At 35.1% G+C, this 21,391-nt stretch overlaps 1 long non-coding RNA gene across 1 annotated transcript; it reads left to right on the top strand.

Annotated features, from left to right (window-relative positions):
• The first annotated feature begins 9,256 nt into the window (after positions 1-9,256).
• On the top strand, positions 9,257-19,066 carry LOC137637443 (uncharacterized). Its single transcript, XR_011043633.1, has 4 exons — positions 9,257-9,341; positions 13,524-13,599; positions 13,870-13,974; positions 18,466-19,066. It is a non-coding gene; the product is annotated as an uncharacterized lncRNA (long non-coding RNA).
• Positions 19,067-21,391: the final 2,325 nt, after the last annotated feature.

The following is a 21,391-nucleotide window of genomic DNA, read 5'->3' as shown; positions in this document are numbered from 1 at the left end:
TCCGGAGCCCTAAAGACATGGCAAGGACTCCCATCTGGGACATGTGGCTCCAGGTAGGGACTTTGGATACAAGATGCAGTCATGTCTCTGATATGCAAATATCTCTTGCCTTCCGTTGACAGAATTGGGAATTTCATAAAGCTCACTTTCATGATATTTAATCTTCACTCTCACTGTCTTCTTCGTATTCTAGGTAGAACTTCCAAAGTTCAAACGTGCAGCAAATGTATTTTTATATTGAACAGGCTGACATGAGTCTTTTTATACTTTATATATGAAAGATCTGTTTTGATATTATTACTGTTCTTTAAAAAAAATTATTTGAATTGTTTATTAATTCTCATATAGTTTATTTCCTTATTTCCTTTCCTTACTGTGCTATTTTTTCACTGTCGAAGCACTTTTACTTATAGCATCGTGCTTTTCCCACTATGGTTGTAGCTTAGCTAGTAATAATGATAAGAATAATAATTTTGGTAGTTGTTTGCAAGCAAGGGTACAGGAAATACCGTCCTGAATGCAAGAGCATGTTTCAACATTACGAAAACGAATTCACTTACAGTAAAGGAAGGACAGAAAATCTTCTGAGGCTGGAGATAGGGTAGGCCATTGAATAGAGAGGTTCCACTTGACTACCTCCAATCCAGGATCAGTTGGATCTGGAACATTTGGAAATCTTAGCAGGTTTCTTCTCCAGATAGTTGCTTGATAATTTGCAAGTTTAGTGTGTTGCTGGAGATCGTCTTTTCAAGGGAGTAGCTGTGCCAATGAAATTCCCCCCAGTTTTGCTTGGAATATCTCATCCTATTTACATATGGTCTTCTACTGTCTTGGGGTAGAATTATCTTGCTTGAGGGTACACTCGGGCACACTATTCTATCTTATTTCTCTTCTTGGTTTTTCTTTTTGAAGTTTTTTTTTATAGATTATATATGAAATATTGGTTTTAATTTTGTTACTGTTCTTAAAAACTATCGTAATTGTTCATTGGTTCTTTTGTACAGCAGTTTGTGTATATCCTTTCTTCTTTTCCTCACTGGGCTAGTTTTCCCTTTTGGAGCCCTTGGGTTTATAGTATCCTGGTTTTCCAACTAGGGTTGTAGCTTAGCTTAAAACAAAAGGGATAGATGTATTAAGGGAGTTGAGAACTGCTTAGTATCAACTATAGATTCTGAAACACTATTCTATCCCAAAAGACATAAAAGCTTCCTTGAATTAATTTTTCTTAAATGATTGAAGGCTTTGATTTTATCCTCTCTAGCAATGGTACTCACACAATGGCACCCAGTGAATGCATAAACTCCTGCCATTGCTTTACTTAAGTCTGATCCAAGAATCGTTACAAGTCTTGATATATTTATGAGTCAGATATTATTTCCTTTCCTTCTACTGAAGATGATTCTGGTTTGCTTAGGATTAATCATGTAAGAGTGAAGTCCAAGTAGGATTACAAACACATCGGTATCCCCTGACTTGATTATAACCTTCTTGAAGTTTAATGCTCATTGCTTGATGTGAATCATTCTAGTGTCAAATTCCTGATGCGTACTCTCGAGATCCTTTATCTCTATCACTCTTTCCTTGGTCATAAGATAGCAATGCTCACCAGAGGTGGCCACCAATGATGTATTGCCAAGGAGGTTTCGGCTGTCTTCTTCTTTCCTGGTCTCCACTAAGTATTCAATGAGTTTTATTTCGCTTTCACTGCATTGTGTAACCTCCTCCAGTTCTTCTATTCAATGACTTGCTTTTGCATCTTAATTAAAGATGCTGCATCTGATTCCTCTCCTTATGGGAGAGATGGAAGTCAGTGTATCCTTGATTATCTCTCTGTAAAGAAAGGATTTGTCGTGGTTGTCTTAAAACTTTCAGTTTTGCATTTTGGCGTGAGGTAGTGATGAGCTTCTGTACCTTTATATGATTACTTGCTAAGCTACAACCCTATATGGAAAAGCCTGATGCTATAATGAAAAGTATTTTCTTAAATTATCTGTTGTTTACTTATCATTACCAAGAAATTATATATATATATATATATATATATATATATATATATATATATATATATATATATATATATATATGATCAAAATTGTACTAGTTAGGGCCACCCATACTAGGATGGTTTCTTGTGAGCGATCAGAATAAAATCACCCACCATCTCCACAGTGACCAGTGTGGTATTAAAAACTGGCTAAACACCAGACGGGAATAAGGACATGTCAGAGCCCCTTGTCCTGCAGTTGAATAGAAATGGCTGCATTTGTTGTTGCTGTTGTTGCATTGTTGTATATATATACTGAATATATAAAGGTTATTGTGCTTGTGAACTGAGATATATCCAAGCATGACTTAACGTTAGAAAATAGATAAATCTTCAAGCAGACACTGCATTGGCCTACCTAAAGATAATATGAGTAATGCGAAGATGTTGACAAGATTGAAGTAGATATGTATCACCAAAGCAGACTTGTAGATTATGTAGAATACAATAGGCATGTCCTAGACATCTTCTTTCTGGCAAGCCATATTAATTGCCTCTAACAATGGCATCTCTCTCTCTCTCTCTCTCTCTCTCTCTCTCTCTCTCTCTCTCTCTCAGAGCCTGTTACTCCTGTGTGCATCTTTCTTCCTACCATACTTTTATTTTATTGTATCATTAATGTCGTAATTTCACTTGCAAGCTAACGATCCTCCTATTGGTTTTTCAGGTGGAAGATGGACCATATCGCGATAGATAAGGTAAGTAATGTGAAACTATTAATCTGTCTCAAGGTAAAACTTCCGTATTATTATTATTAATCATCTCCCCCTACTTTTATAGGCGCAAAAGGGCTCGATTAGATTTCACCAGTTGTCTCTATCTATAACTTTTAAATCAATACCCCATTCAGAATCTACTTCATGCTTCATAGTCCTCGGTCATGTAGGCCTGGATCTTCCAACTCTTCTAGTGCCTTATGGAGCCCAGTTTAACGTTTGGTGAACTAATCCCTCTTGGAGAGTTCGAACAGCACACCCAAACAATTCACTAAGAATTATGCTGGGATAAAAAGTACAAATGGTTGTGCAGTTTCCATAAATCATTTTAAAATTTCATTATCATGTAGGTGGGATAAATAGAGAATTTCAAATCTCTTTCTCATTTTTACCAAATACTCACTGCAACTGTTTTTGAAAATCATCTTGTTTATTTGGTTCCGTTCAATAGACAGCTGATTTTTATTAGTTTTTTTTTTTACTTTGCTCTTAGGTTTAAGGTGAATTTTTCTCCACCAAATCACAAAATTGCGTCTTTTGTCTATTAATTTCAAAATCCTTGTCATCATCATCATCCAGGGTTTATTGCTATCGTATATTCGTCGTGTTTTCTCGGGAAAACATCTCTCTCTCTCGTGTTGTTTGTTCAGTAACCGTATTGACATTTTTGCGACTACATCTGCGTGCTCTCTCTCTCTCTCTCTCTCTCTCTCTCTCTCTCTCTCTCTCTCTCTCTCTCTCTCTCTCTCAATCCCTTTAAAAGTATAGGGAACTAGTCGTGTATAAGGAGATAGATAGATAGATATATAGACAGATATTAACAGCTCGTTCCCTTTACGTATCTAAGAGGAATTCCATGATAATGCAAGACTGTCTACAAAATTGGATTTTTATATTCTAAGCATTGCTGTACAATATGACTTTTAATGAAAATTTAGTCAGTACAACTTCTACCTTTTCTGAATCCTGCGAGTTCATTTCTTAGCTTTTCATCAATCTTTCTCTCTAGTCTCTTTAGAACAAGCATACTATATATTTTCATGACAACTGAGATAAGCGTGATGCCTCTGCAATTATTGTATTCAGTCAGGTCTGCTTTTTTTTTTTTGCCATTTTCACCAACACTCTTAACTCCCATTCATCAGGATTTGCCTCTTCATGCCACATTCTACAAAATAATCTTAAGTATTCTGAGAGTCACTTCATTTTCGGCCAATATCATCTCAGCAGTTATTCCATCATTCCATCATATCCTGGGGCTTTCTATCTCCAGTTTTTTTTTTCTTTTTTTCTTTCTTTTTTTCTAGCTTCGAATTCAAACACTTCAGGTATAACAATCAACTTACTCCCTTCGTATCTCTTGTTCATGACCTCACTAAAAGTGTTCCATCCAACGTCTTTCTTAATCTTCTGTTATAACAGATCCATCTCTCTTTTTAACGGGCATTTGCCCTTTCTTTGCCCTCGTCGAGATTTCATTAATAATTCCATGAACGATTCTTACACCATAGCCACTCCCTGAATTCATAGCTTTGTCAGCCTTACCAGTTTTCCTGTCAGAGTATTCTCTCCAGCCATTCCTGGGCTTTCTATTGACTTCATTATCAATACTGGAATGCTTGGCATGTTCTACCTTGTAATTTTCATTACTTCCTCGAAAGCTTTCAATTTCTTAGTCTTTTTCATAGTAACCCACTATTTGATATCCATGGTTTTCTCCTTGTAACTGCAGGTCTCAAACCTTCACTACCAAATGACTGATGTGTTATTAATATCACACCATTCTTCGATATGTTTATGTACTATGGCAAACAATATAATTATCGTTATTCAATATCATATAAACCTATCATCCCAGTACAAAAAAATCCTGGTGTTTTTACTATGTACTCGTTTCCAGTTACTCTATTGGGAAATTAAATTAACTCATATGAATTTCTAGACTTGTAGGTAGTAGGTTGGCCAGGGCACCAGCCACCCGTTGAGATACTACCGCTAGAGAGTTATGGGGTCTTTTGACTGGCCAGACAGTACTACATTGGATCCTCCTCTCTGGTTACGGTTCATTTTCCCTTTGCCTACATACACACTGAATAGTCTGGCATATTCTTTACATATTCTCCTCTATCCTCATACACCTGACAACACAGATTACCAAACAATTCTTCATCACCCAAGGGGTTACTGCACTGTAATTGTTCAGTGCCACTTTCCTCTTGGTAAGGGTAGAAGAGACTCTTTAGCTATGGTAAGCAGCTCTTCTAGGAGAAGGACACTCCAAAATCAAACCACTGTTCTCTAGTCTTGGGTAGTGCCATAGCCTCTGTACCATGGCCTTTCACTGTCTTGGGTTAGAGTTCTCTTGCTTGAGGGTACACTCGAGCACACTCTCCTATCTTATTTCTCTTCCTCTTGTTTTGGTAAAGTTTTTATAGTTTATATAGGAGATATTTATTGTTGTTACTCTTCTTAGAATATTTTATTTTCCTTTTTTCCTTTCCGCACTGAGCTATTTTCCCTGTTGGAGCCCCTGGGCTTATAGCATACTGCTTTTCCAACTAGGGTTGTAGCTTAGTAAGTAATAATAATAATATGAAGACAGCAACCACTTTCCTCCATCTAGGACTTTCTTTCAAATCCAGTCAGTTTTTTCAACGAGTGCACACATAACCAGGTCATATTTTACGAGAACTGAAAAAGGCTGCTCTAATTTTCCATTCGAATTAAATGTCACAGTTTCCATAAAGTGAAGCTTACTCTGGATTTAAGCTTTCTTATTCACACCCTTCTTCCACCTAAGGAGTGCATTGGACTAAGGGGCATTTCTACCATCTGTCCCTCAGCCTTGCTTTAAACCTTTTTGAGAGATGTCTTTACGAGTAAAGAACGAAGTGCATATGTATAAATATATTTATATATATGATATATACATAAATATATTTATATAATGTATAATATATATATATATATACACATATGTATATATATATATATATATATATATATATATATATATATATATATATATATATTTATATATAATATATATAAATATATTTATAGATATATTATATGCAAATATATATATATATATATATATATATATACAGTATATATATATATATATATATATATATATATATATATATATATATATACATAAATATATTTATACATATGCATATATACATATATATATATATATATATATATATATATATATACATATATATATATATATATATATACATATATATATATATATATACAGTATATATATATATATATATATATATATATATATATATATATATATATATATATATATATATATATATATATATATATATATATATATATATATATATATATATATATATATACATAATGTGTAGTGTTACTCTACTGGTAACAATGCTGAATCTGCCTAGAGACCGTCCACTAATTAGATTTGGTACATAAGAGAAAAACTAAAGGTAAACCAACTTTCTTTTTATTTGAAAAACAGAACGAATAACTAAAAAGAAACAAACGGTTCAACTAAAAGATTGAAAGTAATTATAAAAGAAAAAACTTCTGGAGCAAATTAAGACTTATTTTGAGATAGAGATTAAGCCTTGACAGTTACACAGACGGTGAATCTATTCTTAAAGCAAATTCCAACTTAAAGATTCATCTATACTTCAGCAAGAATAACTAAAACTATAACAGTTCAACCAATTATAAATTTTCATGAAAATGCATAAGGGGAAACAAAAAAGACTAACATTGTAGATCCAATTTACAAAATATGTTACACTAGAAATTTTATAAACAAAAATATACAAAAATTCGACATCTTGAAAATAAGTCAGCAAAAAAAAAAAAAAAAAAAGTTATGATAACTACACTCCTTTTCAAGTTGGGACATGGTAAATACAGTTATTTATTTCCTTATTTCCTTTCCTCACTGGGCTATCTTTCCCTTTTGGAGCCCCTGGGCCTATAGCATCTTACTTTTCCGATTAGGGTTGTAGCTTGGATAGTAATAATAATAATAATAATAATAATAATAATAATAATAATAATAATAATAATAATAATAATAATAATGTACTGCCATATTAGGGAGTTAGATTTACATAGTTAAACTTTTATGGTAGGAAGTTTTATCACCTGTAATCTTAGTAGCCATGTATAATTCTCTGAATTTTCACAATCTTCTCTATAGAATTTCTTTAGGATTAGTGTACTATAGGAACTGAGGAGGCTTCAGTTTATTTTAAGAAAAAGAAACTTTATAAATCAAGTCATTAGTCTAAGCAAAACTGCTACTTCAGCCACATCATAAGCATCTACTTTGTTAACAAACAGCTTGTCGAATTCAGGTTCCTTCAACACTCATGTAAGCTTTGATAGCTTCGAAGCCACGTTGACTGTCTGTCCACTTAGGACAGACCATAGGTGTGATGAGATTAGTAAAAAGTTTAGAGGTACAGCAACTACATAAATGTTCGGACAGAACTTCTGATAAAATCCAGCCTCACCAATAAAGCTTTAACGTCTTGTTTATAGGAGTACGCAGTTTTGATGAATTATTATTATTATTATTATTAAATGCTAAGCTACAACCCTAGTTGGAAAAGCAGGATGCTATAAGCCCAGGGGCTCCAACAGGGAAAATAGCCCAGTGAGGAAAGGAAACAAGGAAAAATAAAATATTCTAAGAACAGCAAAAACATTGAAATAAATATTTCCTATATAAACTATAAAAACTTTAACAAAACAAGAGGAAGAGAATCTAGATAGAACAGTGTGCCCGAGTGTACCCTCAAGCAAGAGAACTCTAACCCAAGACAGTGGAAGACCATGGTACAGAGGCTATGGCACTACCCAAGACTAGAGAACAATGGTTTGATTTTGGCGTGTCCTTCTCCTAGAAGAGCTGCTTACCATAGCTAAAGAGCCTCTTCTACCCTTACCAAGAGGAAAGTGGCCACTGAACAAATACAGTTTAGTAGTTAACCCCTCGAGAGAAGAAGAATCGTTTGGTAATCTCAGTGTTGTCAGGTGTATGAGGATAGAGGAGAATCTGTATAGAATAGGCCAGACTATTCGGTGTCTGTGTAGGCAAAGGGAAAGAACCGTAACCAGAGAGAAAGATCCAATGTAATACTGTCTGGCCAGTCAAAGGACCCAATAACTCTCTAGTGGTAGTATCTTGAATGTAAAGTTAGTATCCTTTGGTGCAATCATTAAGCTCCCAGCATCCAAGATCCAAGCTACAAGCCTTTTCCAGGGGTAGTTTTTATACCAGATCGACCGTCTGTCTTTTTCTAAGGCTTAAGAAAAAGCTCCTTCAAGATCTTAAAAGTTTACCAACACGTACTGGTGTCTACCACAATGTTTAGTCTTAACGTATTAATCCTTGCTCTAAAAATATCACTAAAGCAATTCTGTTAGCGTATATTTCTTATTTAATTTCTTTCTTCCACTCTCTATTTATTGCTAAGCTCACTATACTTTTTATTTCTTCTTTCTTCTTTTCAGTATCCCACTTTCTGGTTTCTGATTTTATTTCTGTCTTGGTCATTCTTCTTATCTTCCCTATGTCTAGACTTTATATATATATATATATATATATATATATATATATATATATATATATATATATATATATATATATATATATATATATATATATATATATATATATATATATATATATATGAACAAAATACATTCAAGTTTTCTAGTTTTAAATCCAAAGAGAGTATCAGTAATTGACAAAATTGGCTATAATTATATAATTTTAGTTATAATTTAGGAAATATAGATTTCATAATGTTTTTTTAAAGTTTGAATAATCTTCAGAAAGGCAAAAATTGCTATAATTATTTCTGAAATATATTTTTACCAATATATATCTGAAGAATATACAGTCGTGCATTAGGGCTGTCAATGAAAGTAAATATATTCTTTATTACATACATCTTAGATCAGTTTTATTATATTGGACACATTTTACGTAATATATAATCATTAAATATAATAGATAAGTCAGTTTTATATAATAGATAAATGTAAGGTTAAATAAAACAATTGGGTAATCAATTTTGTAGTGATCTAATACTCTAGTTTAGTTTGCCCTAATAGAAAATAGTCTGCTAACAATATTCGTAACTTATATTGTTTTTTAGGTTAAATATATATATTTCCAGTAGTGAATATTCATTAATAATTAACTAAATTCAATTTAATTACTATGAAATGCCTTTTTATAGCTTAAAATGTTATAGACAAAGAAATTTTATAAGACTTTCGTGCTACGTACTCAACTGAATATAGAAACTATAAATTATAATTTCAGACGAGCTATATAGTTCATTGTATTCGAAAAACAAATCTTTATTAATTTTAAAGTTATTTTATATAATTTACAGGAGTTTATTACGTATTTAAAATAATTTTGAAACATTAATATATCCTTTCACGTATTACTGGAACATCTTCAGAGGCGAACCCGGCCATGTTTGTTGTCATTGTGTTGAAGGCGATTTCTGTCTTCTGTTTTCGGTGTTTTTCTCCTAAATTAACCTGATGTAAGTTATTTCACACGTTGGTGCGGTGTCTACATTCATTTTATGTTAATTAAATTGTACATTTAATAGGGAAATGTGTAATATACTGCATGCAAATAGCGTAACTGTGACAGTACCCCAATGTTACGATCTTTCTTGGCCTCCCACCCTGTGTTATCCAACGCATATATTTCGCATGTATTTTTGTACAATTTATTACAGTAACATTACATTTCGATGTTGAAAACGGTATTATTTTATTGTATTACAGGGTAATGTAACCTTGGAAAGATAGTAGTGCAGAATTGGTTTAGCAGGAAATTTTTCAATCCATGACTGAAATTCCCCCCCAGGAAAATTGTCCTAGGATCGATTTCCCGGTTTTATTTTACATTATCCCTTTTGTTTCATAACGATTTTAAACATCACAGTTCAATTAATCATTAGTAGTACACAAGTTTAACCCTTTTACCCCCAGGCTCTTTGGAAATTTCCAACCCTTAACCCCCAGGGGGTTATTTTTTTCCCAGCACATTTTGCAGTATATCTTTTTTTAAATTGCTCTACTAGCCTTAATTTTTGTTATAGAGAGATCAGGTTGGTCTCATTGTTTTGGAATATGCCTGAATTTTCTCAAAAAATTATCAAAAACATGAAAAAAAAAAAAAAATTTTATATCAATTTTTTTGCAAGGACGTACCGGTACGTCCATGGGGGTAAAGGGGTGGGTTTTGTGAAACGTACCAGTACGTCCTTTGGGGGTAAAAGGGTTAAAACATTAAAAATAAATCGCCCAGATCTTATTACACGTGATAGTAGAAGAAATCGTCTAGCTTACGTCGTAAATTTTCCTAAGTTCCGTTTGCTCTGGACCATGCCACGGGAAGCTCCTCACAGTTTGCTCTTTCGGTTTCATTGTATTTATTCCATGGTAATGTAACCTAGGAAAAAAACTACTATTTCTTATAGAAAAAATTACGCTCTTCAAAAATGACACTCGTTCCCGTCGCAAATTAAGTTTCAGAAATAAATATACATCTATATCCTCCAATAATGGGGGACCCCCAGTGGGAACTCGGGGTTTTGGGTGGGGAAAACATACTGGGGAATCGATATATAAACGTAAAACAAGCCTTTTCTTCTCTATACATTACCTTCTTGAAATTATAATAACTGGAGGAAAATACAAAACAGTATATATGAATAAACTTTGGAGGCGCCGTTGCAAAGATTGTGTCATGAAAAAATACAGTAACCAGTGCTGCCAACGTCCGATGTAGATCAAATGTTATTTTGTGACCTGTCCTACTACTAGGCTAGGTTAGGTGGGTTTGTTAGGTTCTGTGCCCTTTTTGTACATTTTATATATTGAGTAAAACTTATATGGAGAAATTATTTAAATTATGGAAATATCTATCATTACTATCTCTAGTAATGTCATCGTGCCGTTGGTAACTCTGTGTACCATACGTCAACGTTGGTAACTGTGTATTATTGGTAACGTTGCTAATGTTATCGTTCGTTCGTAAGAGAAGTGACACCGTGCATCTTAAAGTTATCCGAATATGTTGATCTGTTTGTTTCCGATTGAAATGAACATAAAATTCGCTTAATTCACGTTATTTACTATAGGAAAACAATTATATTCTGTTTCCCCAGTATGTTTTCCCCACCCAAAACCCCGAGTTCCCACTGGGGTCCCCCATTATCGTAGGATATAGATGTATATATATTTCTGAAACTATTCATTTGCGACGGAAACGAGTGTCATTTTTGAAGAGATCGTAATTTTTTCTGTAAGAAACAGTAGTTTTTTTCCTAGGTTACATTAGCATGGAATAATATACAAAATTACCAAATTTTTGTACAATTTATTACAGTAACATTACGTTTCGATATTGAAAACGGTATTTTATTGTATTACAGGGTAATGTAACCTTGGAAAGATAGTAGTGCAGAACTGATTTAGCAGGAAATTTTTCAATCCCTGACTGAAATTCCCCCCAGGAAAATTGTCGGTTTCATTGTATATTATTCCATGGTAATGTAACCTAGGAAAAAACTACTGTTTCTTATAGAAAAAATTACGCTCTCTTCAAAAATGACACTCGTTCCCGTCGCAAATTAATAGTTTCAGAAATAAATATACATCTATATCCTCCAATAATGGGGGACCCCCAGTGGGAACTCGGGGTTTTGGGTGGGGAAAACATACTGGGGAATCGATATATACACGTAAAACAAGCCTTTTCTTCTCTATACATTACCTTCTTGAAATTATAATAACTGGAGGAAAATACAAAACAGTATATATGAATAAACTTTGGAGGCGCTGTTGCAAAGATTGTGTCATGAAAAAATACAGTAACCAGTGCTGCCAACGTCCGATGTAGATCAAATGTTATTTTGTGACCTGTCATACTACTAGGCTAGGTTAGGTGGGTTTGTTAGGTTCTGTGCCCTTTTTGTACATTTTATATATTGAGTAAAACTTATATGGAGAAATTATTTAATATATGGAAATATCTATCATTACTATCTTTAGTAATGTCAACGTGCCGTTGGTAACTCTGTGTACCATACGTCAACGTTGGTAACACTGTGTATTATTGGTAACGTTGCTAATGTTATCGTTCGTTCGTAAGAGAAGTGACACCGTGCATCTTAAAGTTATCCGAATTGGTTGATCTGTTTGTTTCCGATTGAAATGAACACCAAATTCGGTTAATTCACATTATTTACTATAGGAAAACAATTATATATCGTTTCCCCAGTATGTTTTCCCCACCCAAAACCCCGAGTTCCCACTGGGGGTCCCCCATTATCGTAGGATATAGATGTATATATATTTCTGAAACTATTCATTTGCGACGGAAACGAGTGTCATTTTTGAAGAGATCGTAATTTTTTCTGTAAGAAACAGTAGTTTTTTTCCTAGGTTACATTACCATGGAATAATATACAAAATTACCGCTCTTTCTTGGTAGTAGTAGTAGTAGTCGTAGTAATAACTGCTCTACTTACCATTCATCGGCTCCCCAAGGTTAATGCGATGTATTTTGGGTATGCAAGTATAACCTACGCAAGTACGGCCTTGCTTATTTCATGGTTTATTTACTCATTGAATACTTTCGTTTTCCACTTATTCTACTATATTAAACATAACAGCCATTATGATAAAAAAAAATTATTCATATTTAGCTTTAATTTTTTTTTCTCGCACGCGCCGAGTGTTTCTGTTTTGATAGGCCTACACTACCAAGAGATTTAAATTGGGCCAATCGCATGCAAATTCTCGGCCAGGTCACGCCTTTGTCCCCAAATAAACCAATTAAAACTAACCCCCGGATGGTTTGATTGGCCGACACCTTCCTACCTTCCTGCCGACCCCACCAAGAGATTTAAATTGGGCTTCTTGTACCTTCTTTCCTACCGTGACCTCGTTACTGGAACGACGTGTTTTTTAGAAGTGTGTACAATGGCCGCCGTCGAAATCACTTGTAACGGTACAGAAGCAGAAGAAAACTCTTGTGCGTTTATTCACGAATATTGGTTAAATACACCCAAAGCTTTGGAGTATTTGCGATTTCATGTCGTTCTACCTATTTCTGTTTAGTGAAAATATTGTAATTTGCCATGTTCTTTATGCCGTCTTTCCGCGTTTCTTCTTTAATTTACGTTAAGTTAAATCTTCACAAAATACGTTCCATTTTTTATTATTATAATATATTTCAGTGTCTTCATCAAATATATTAAGTAATTGCCTCATCTTCTTCCTTGTGTTATTTTTATTGTTTTTAAAATGAATAGATGAAAGATTGTGTTTGCAAATCATCAAACACCAAGTTAACCCTTTTACCCCCGGGGTATTTGGATATTTCCAACCCTTAACCCCCAGGGGGTTATTTTTTTCCTAGCACATTTTGCAGTATATTGTCTTTAAATTGCTCTAACAGCCTTAATTTTTGTCATAGAAAGGTCAGGTTTGTCTCATTCTCTTGGAAAATGCCTGAATTTTCTCAAAAAATTATCAAAAAATATGAAAAACAAATTTTTATAGCATTTTTTTGCAAGGACATACCGGTACGTCCATGGGGGTAAAGGGATGGCTTTTGTGAAACGTACCAGTACGTCCTTTGGGGGTAAAAGGGTTAAACATTAAATGTGTGAGAACTGTTCACTAATTCTTATACTCTATTACAGACCCTTTTCCTACCGCCATCAACCCCACCGTTGCCGATCCACACGTGACCGACCCACGTTTCTTAGTCAATTTACGGTAAGTTAAATCTTCACATAATTCGTTCCCATGTTTAATTAATGAGTTTATATGATCATAAGAAAGAATAGGGGTGTTTGTATGTATGATAGGGATTTATGTATGGGTGGGGGTTAAGAATACTGTTGTCTTGGGGGGGGGCGGTAGCCCCCCGTTGAGTAAGGGTATGGCTTGTAGGTTAAGGTTAGGTTGGGAAGTTCGTTAGGTAGTGTTCTTATTAAACCTATTATTCCTCTGAGTGACGTTCACTAATATTTTATTCCATTACAGACCCCGTGTAAACCACCATTCGGTCTTCTATTATCTACTCTGGCCGTTTATAGCGTTTCTCCAACAAGGTCTACCCTGGCCGTTTTCCAGCGTTTCTCCAACAAGGTAAGTTATTATTCACACAATGTGTTCCCCCGTATGATATTAATTCTATTGATGATTGAGAAAGGGTTGTTATTTCTTATTTATTAATCCAAATTCTGGTTATAGTATAACCAATGGTGAAATCAGTTAAGTCGTGTTTTATTTTAATGCTTGTGTCGGAATTGGTATCTCGTGTTTTCTCGATATTATGTGAACTTAGTGCATTTTTCGGTTGTTGGAATCTGAAGTCCCATAATGAAAAACAGCCATTTGACGACATTTTCCAAAGGGAAAAGGGGGGGGCGGGGCTTCTGCAAGAATGCCGTTTTCTCGTGTTTTCTCGACATTACGAATTTCTTTGTGAACTTAGTGTTTTTTGGGTAGTTGGAATCTGTAATCCCAAATGAAAAAGCACCATTTGCCGTCATTTACAGTGGGGAGGGGGTGGGGGGGGGGCTGCACGTTTAAAATGCTTGAGGTTTCCTTTTTTTCGTGAATTTAGTGCCTTTTTGGGGTGTTTGGAATTCAAGGTAAAATAGCTCAAAACCAGTCTTTTTGCGACATTCTAGAGCATCGGAAACGTTCAAAACACCTATAATTACATCATGTTCCGATTTTTTTTTGCCGAAAATACTATTGTTTTAATGTAAAAAATTGACCATTTTTCCTCCTCTAGGCCACTTCCTCACCCTCCCTTACTGAGAAACTATTTTGATGCATTAAATAATCAATGGTAAGTTTGACAAAATATTAGGAATATATATGTTGCGACCCATCTCAGAATCTGCACCGTGTTGGAATATTCTCATTTGGCGCTGCGCAATGTGAAGATTCCCTGGTCGCGCGACCAAGTTGGAATCGTATTTTGGTTGCTGTGGAGTGAAACAGATTCACGTAAATACGCCGACTGACTCGTTTACCTTATATGGCAATAGGTGTGTTAACAGGATTAGGTTCTATGGGGTGATCTCCTCGTCGTATATGCAGTGATCGGGCCATTATGTAAAGTCAGGTCATTGTGTGTTTTTGTTTCCAAGGCGTGTTAGTTATTGTAGTATGGAATTGCCACCCCTATCTGTCACTGTGTTTAGGCCACTTAGAATTGTTGAATGTCAGCCTCTAATTCACGAACAATGGGGAGGGTGTTGTAGTTAATTAACTAATATTTTTTATGCATTTGATATTTTTTAAACAGTGTGTATATTAACCCTTTTACCCCCAGGCTATTTGGAAATTTCCAACCCTTAACCCCCAAGGGGTTACTTTTTTCCCCAGCACATTTTGGTGTATATTTCTTTTAAATAGCTCTAACAGCCTTAATTTTTGTCATAGAGAGGTCAGGTTGGTCTCATTCTCTTGGAAAATGTCTGAATTTTCTCAAAAAATTATCAAAAATATGAAAAAAATAAATTTTTATAGCATTTTTTTGCATGGACGTACCGGTACGTCCATGGGGGTAAAGGGATGGCTTTTGTGAAACGTACCAGTACGTCCTTTGGGGGTAAAAGGGTTAACAGTTTTAGGTTCTATGGGGTGATCTCCTCATCGTATATGCAGTGATCAGGCCATTATGTAAAGTCAGGTCATTACGTGTGTTTAATTTGTTTCAAAGGCGTGTTAGTTATTGTAGTATGGAATTGCCACCCCTATCTGTCACTGTGTTTAGGCCACTTAGAATTGTTGAATGTCAGCCTCTAATTCACTAACAATGGGGAGGGTGTTGTAGTTAATTAACTAATATTTTTTATGCATTTGATATTTTTTAAACAGTGTGTAATTTAATTTTATAATGATTCGAAGCACCTTTAACACACTATCAATTGTCATAAATTACAAATAATTTTTTTGTTGCAATAATAACCACATCTTGATGTTGGGAAGTCAAGAAAGGATATACAATCTGCTGGTAGTTTTTCACATTAAATCAAATCAAATCAAAGAATGATTTAGAAAGTTTAGCAAATTACTCAGTTATTAGTTATTCCTAGACTAGATAATAATAAGTACTTAACTGGCAATTGAACACTTGTTAGCAGCTTGGCAGAAGGTCGTGACAGACAAGCACTTGACGTTAACCCTTTTACCCCCAGGCTCTTTGGAAATTTCCAACCCTTAACCCCCAAGGGGTTATTTTTTTCCCAGCACATTTTGCAGTATATTTTTCTTAAATTGTTCTAACAGCCCTTATTTTTGTCATAGAGAGGTCAGGTTGGTCTCATTCTCTTGGAAAATGCCTGAAGTTTCTCAAAATATTATCAAAAAATATGAAAAACATTTTTATAGCATTTTTTTTGCAAGGACGTACCGGTACGTCCATGGGGGTAAAGGGATGGCTTTTGTGAAACGTACCAGTACGTCCTTTGGGGGTAAAAGGGTTATGTGTATTTTAAACCATTTGGTAATAGTTTACAACACCACGCCCTCCATTTACTCCAATAAATGTAATCCTGCAGTTCTCACCTTCTTGCACAGTAATTAGGTGATTATTTGAATTCTGGGAAAGCACTAATTAGCAAGATATGTTGAAGAGGGGAGAAGGAGTTATAAAAAGAAAATACAGTAGCTCGGTTTCCTCACTAAACGACTTGGAACTGACGTCAACAGTCAACTAAACTGAAGTTCGTGATGCCAGCGTACATTTGATATACTGTATATTCAAAATATACTTAATCAAAAATTGAGTGATTTCTCAAAAGTGTCACTATTTGTAAATTGCATATTTTATGGACACTTTTGAGTAATTAATCCATTTTTAATCAAGTATATTTTGAATATACAGTATATCAAATGTACGCTGGCATCACGAACTTCTGTTTATGTACGCTGGCATCACGAATTCTGTTTGGTTGACGATGTTGACATGTCAGTTCCAAGTCGTTTAGTGAGGATCTGAGCTATTTTCTTTTTATAACCCCTTCCCCCCTCTTCAACATATCTTGCTAATTATTGCTTTCACAGAATTTAAATAACCACCTAATTACTGTGCAAGAAGGTGAGAACTGCAGGATTACATTATATTGGAGTAAATGGAGAACATGGTGTTGTAAACTATTACCAAGCATTTTCCCATATACCCTTTACATAAAATATAAAAACGTACAAAAAGGTACAGAACCTAATAAACCAACCTAACCTAACCTAGAAGTTCCCGGGTCACAACCCCTAGCCGGGGGCAAGCCACTAGACCCCTTTCCCTGGTCACAAACTGGTACTGGCAAGAGGTAATGTCGAACTGCGCACTCTTAAAATCATTAAAATTAAAGAAATTAATGACCTAATTTTATGACCCGGTGTAATGGTCTGTTTTCCCCCCCTTTCGAAATAATGGTAACCTCTACCAAGCAAAGGGGGAATCTTGGCCCAGAGGGAGGAATATTATCCTGGGCCATATTTCCCCCTTGGAAAACCAGACCATTACACCTATGATATTTCGGTTAGATCCCACCCAGCGCCATTATTACTTAACAGTACATAGGGTATCATTTCGAACAGAAGATATATGTTTTCCTGTAGTAAGTAACATGATTTAAACGAATTTGACCTTCATTTTAACCGCAAACAAGCAGAACAACCAGTTCGACTAACTTCAAGCAGCCGAACTGGTTGTTGTTGTTGCGGTTGAAATTAAGGTGAAAACCGGTTAAATCACTTTGTTTCTAGAGGAAAACATATTTTCTGTCAAAATGTTTAAATATAATGGGACTTGTTCCGAGCTCACCATAAAACAAAAACATCAAGAACGTAAGGTATCATTTCGAACAGAAAATATATGTTTTCCTGTAGTAAATAACATGATTTAACTGAATTTGACCTTCATTTTAACCGCAAACAAGCAGAACAACCAGTTCGACTAACTTCAAGTAGCCAAACTGGTTTTTGTTGTTGTTGCAGTTGAAATTAAGTTGAAAACCGGTTAAATCACTTTGTTTCTAGAGGAAAACATATTTTCTGTCTAATTGTTTAAATATAATGGGACTTGTTCTGAGCTCACCAGAAAACAAAAACATCAAGAACGTATGTACTGGCAAGCGATAATGTTGAGCTGCGCACGCTAACATTAGCCGTGTCATTCGCATTCAATTCTAGTATAACCCTTTTACCCCCAGGCTCTTTGGAAATTTCCAACCCTTAACCCCCAAGGGGTTATTTTTTTCCCAGCACATTTTGCAGTTTATTTTTTTTTTTAAATTGCTCTAACAGCCTTAATTTTTGTCATAGAGAGGTCAGGTTGGTCTCATTCTCTTGGAAAATGCCTGAATTTTTTCAAAAAATTATCAAAAATATGAAAAAAAAAAAAAAAAATTTGTATAGCATTTTTTTGCAAGGACGTACCGGTACGTCCATGGGGGTAAAGGGATGGCTTTTGTGAAACGTACCAGTACGTCCTTTGGGGGTAAAAGGGTTATTCGTGATGAAATAGCAATTAATAGACTTTGTCATTCCAATGTTCTCGCCAATATAACTACTCAAAAGGATTTAAGAATCTTTTAATAACAGGTTCATATTTTTCAGGTTTGTTTTATGCCAGGGGGAAGGGGGCTGATACCGTAAGGAGGATGGCACAGGAGGGATCACATACTTCAGAAAATTTAAATAAGGTACGTCTGATCTCTACAAGCCCCCCAAAAAATGACTGGTAAATCCCTCCATGATAATATTTACAGGTGACTGGTACCACAAGCCATGCCCTACCCAAGATATGGGTAAGGTTGCCACCTCGCTCCAAAAGTCTAATTGGCGGCTACCTTTCAGCTTTGCCAAAAGCTATATCTATATATAAATAACTACAGGGAGGCATTAGTTATGGAAAAATAAAAATTATTTACGAATATCATTTGTTTCGTAACTGGAATACAAACCACGCTATTTATTTGGAGTTATACTCTCGGCGGAGCTTAAATGACGAGCCATTAAAATTTAGCGAGGGTTAACTACCCACACCACTAGTTAGCGGGGGTTAGGGGTGGTAGCTTGCTACCACTCCCACTCACACACTGGTGATTTAGCTCACTTTTGGCTTGGTTGGAGAGTGGTTGTTTCCGCTCTTCCTCCTCGCCTATTCTGGACTGCCATTAATTTTTTATTTTAACTTACTTTTCCCGAGATATATATATATATATATATATATATATATATATATATATATATATATATATATATATATATATATATATTTATATATATATTTATATATATATTTATATATATATTTATATATATATATATATATATATATATATATATATATATATATATATATATATATATATATATATATATATATATAATAAAACATTCTTATTGTTTATCTATATATGTATGTATTGAAATGTTGTAAGTTTCCTTTTCAGTGTTTGTGCTATACATGTGATACATATACGACAGGTTCTCAAGACACTTGTGCAAGGCCAGGGAACCTTCCCTTCCAACCTCTGCCCACTTGTCCATCGGTCTTCCCGTCGGCATATAACTACCGTTGGCTCGGCTTCCGCCGCAGGGGAATAGTCATCGTTTGGACCCTCCTTGTTCAACTGATGTTGTCTTCGCCTGAGGATAAGTGGTTCTCCCTCTTAGTGAATATTTTTTAGGTGATTTAAATAATTGTAATTCTTGTTTTATTACAGTTTCTCTCTGCTAAAAGCTCTATCTTTATAGAAATAACTACAGGTTTGTATTAGTTAGGGAAAAATTCAAATTATTTACGAATGTCATTTGTTTCGTAACTGGAATGCAAACCACGCTATCTATTTGGAGTTATACTTTCGGCGGAGCTGAAATGACGAGCCATTAAAATTTAGCCAGGGTTAACTACCCACACCACTAGTTAGCGGGGGTTAGGGGTGGTATCTTGCTACCACTCCCACTCACACACTGGTGATTTAGCTCACTTTTGGCTCGGATGGAAAGTGATTGTTTCCGCTCTTCCTCCTCGCCTATTCTGGACTGCCATTAATTTTTGCTTTCAACTTAATTTTTATATATATAAATATGATAAAATATTCTTATTGTTTATGTATATATATATGTATTGAAATGTTGTAAGTTTCCTTTTCAGTTTTTGTGCTTTACGTGTGATACATATACGACAGGTTTTCAACCTTCCCTTCCAACCTCTCCCCCCTTTTCCATCGGTGTTCCCGTCGGCATACAACTGCCGTTGGCTCGGCTGCCGCCGCAGGGGAATCGCCATCGTTTGGACCGTCCTCGTTCAACTGTTGTTGTCTTGCCTTTCCCTCTTTCTATGGGAAACATGGATTACTGAGCGAAGAGAGAGAGTCCTCTCAGAGATTGACTACGGTCTTTCTTTTTTCTAGACCGTTCACCTTTCATGGACCTCCGACAGTCTACTAACGGGGGGAGCACCTTTCCCGTTCGCGGGTTAGATTGCGCTTCCGATAGTTTTTCTCAATTATTTAAGTAAAATTATAATTGTTTTTAGTTTTAACTTTTCAGCTTCTTCTCCGTGGGGAACACTTCCCTTCGGAGGATAAGTGGTTCTCCCTATTAGTGAATATTTTTTAGCCGATTTAAATGATTGTAATTTTTTTTTTTATTACAGGTTCTCTCTGCCAAAAGCTATATCTATATATAAATAACTACAGGTTTGTATTAGTTAGGGAAAAAACAAATTATTTATGAATGTCATTTGTTTCGTAACTGGAATACAACCCACGCTATTTATTTGGAGTTATACTCTCGGTGGCGCTGAAATGACGAGCCATCAAAATTTAGCTAGGGTTAACTACCCACACCACTAGTTAGCGGGGGTTAGGGGTGGTAGCTTGCTACCACTCCCACTCACACACTGGTGATTTAGCTCACTTTTGGCTCGGAAGGTGAGTGGTTGTTTCTGCTCTGCCTCCTTGCCTATTCTGGACTGCCATTAATTTTTTATTTTAACTTACTTTTCCCGAGATATATATATATATATAATAAAACATTCTTATTGTTTATCTATATATATATGTATTGAAATGTTGTAAGTTTCCTTTTCAGTGTTTGTGCTATACGTGTGATACATATGTGACAGGTTCTCAAGACACTTGTGCAAGGCCAGGGAACCTTCCCTTCCAACCTCTGCCCACTTGTCTATCGGTCTTCTCGTCGGCATATAACTACCGTTGGCTCGGCTTCCGCCGCAGGGGAATAGTCATCGTTTGGACCCTCCTTATTCAACTGATGTTGTCTTCGCCTGAGGATAAGTGGTTCTCCCTATTAGTGAATATTTTTTAGGTGATTTAAATAATTGTAATTCTTGTTTTATTACAGCTTCTCTCTGCTAAAAGCTCTATCTTTATAGAAATAACTACAGGTTTGTATTAGTTAGGGAAAAATTCAAATTATTTACGAACGTCATTTGTTTCGTAACTGGAATGCAAACCACGCTATCTATTTAAAGTTATACTTTCGGCGGAGCTGGAATGACTGAGCTATTAAA

Source organism: Palaemon carinicauda, unplaced genomic scaffold (genome assembly GCF_036898095.1).
Source record: "Palaemon carinicauda isolate YSFRI2023 unplaced genomic scaffold, ASM3689809v2 scaffold748, whole genome shotgun sequence".
Lineage (NCBI taxonomy): Eukaryota > Metazoa > Arthropoda > Malacostraca > Decapoda > Palaemonidae > Palaemon > Palaemon carinicauda.
This window is presented reverse-complemented; position numbering and strand designations above follow the sequence as displayed.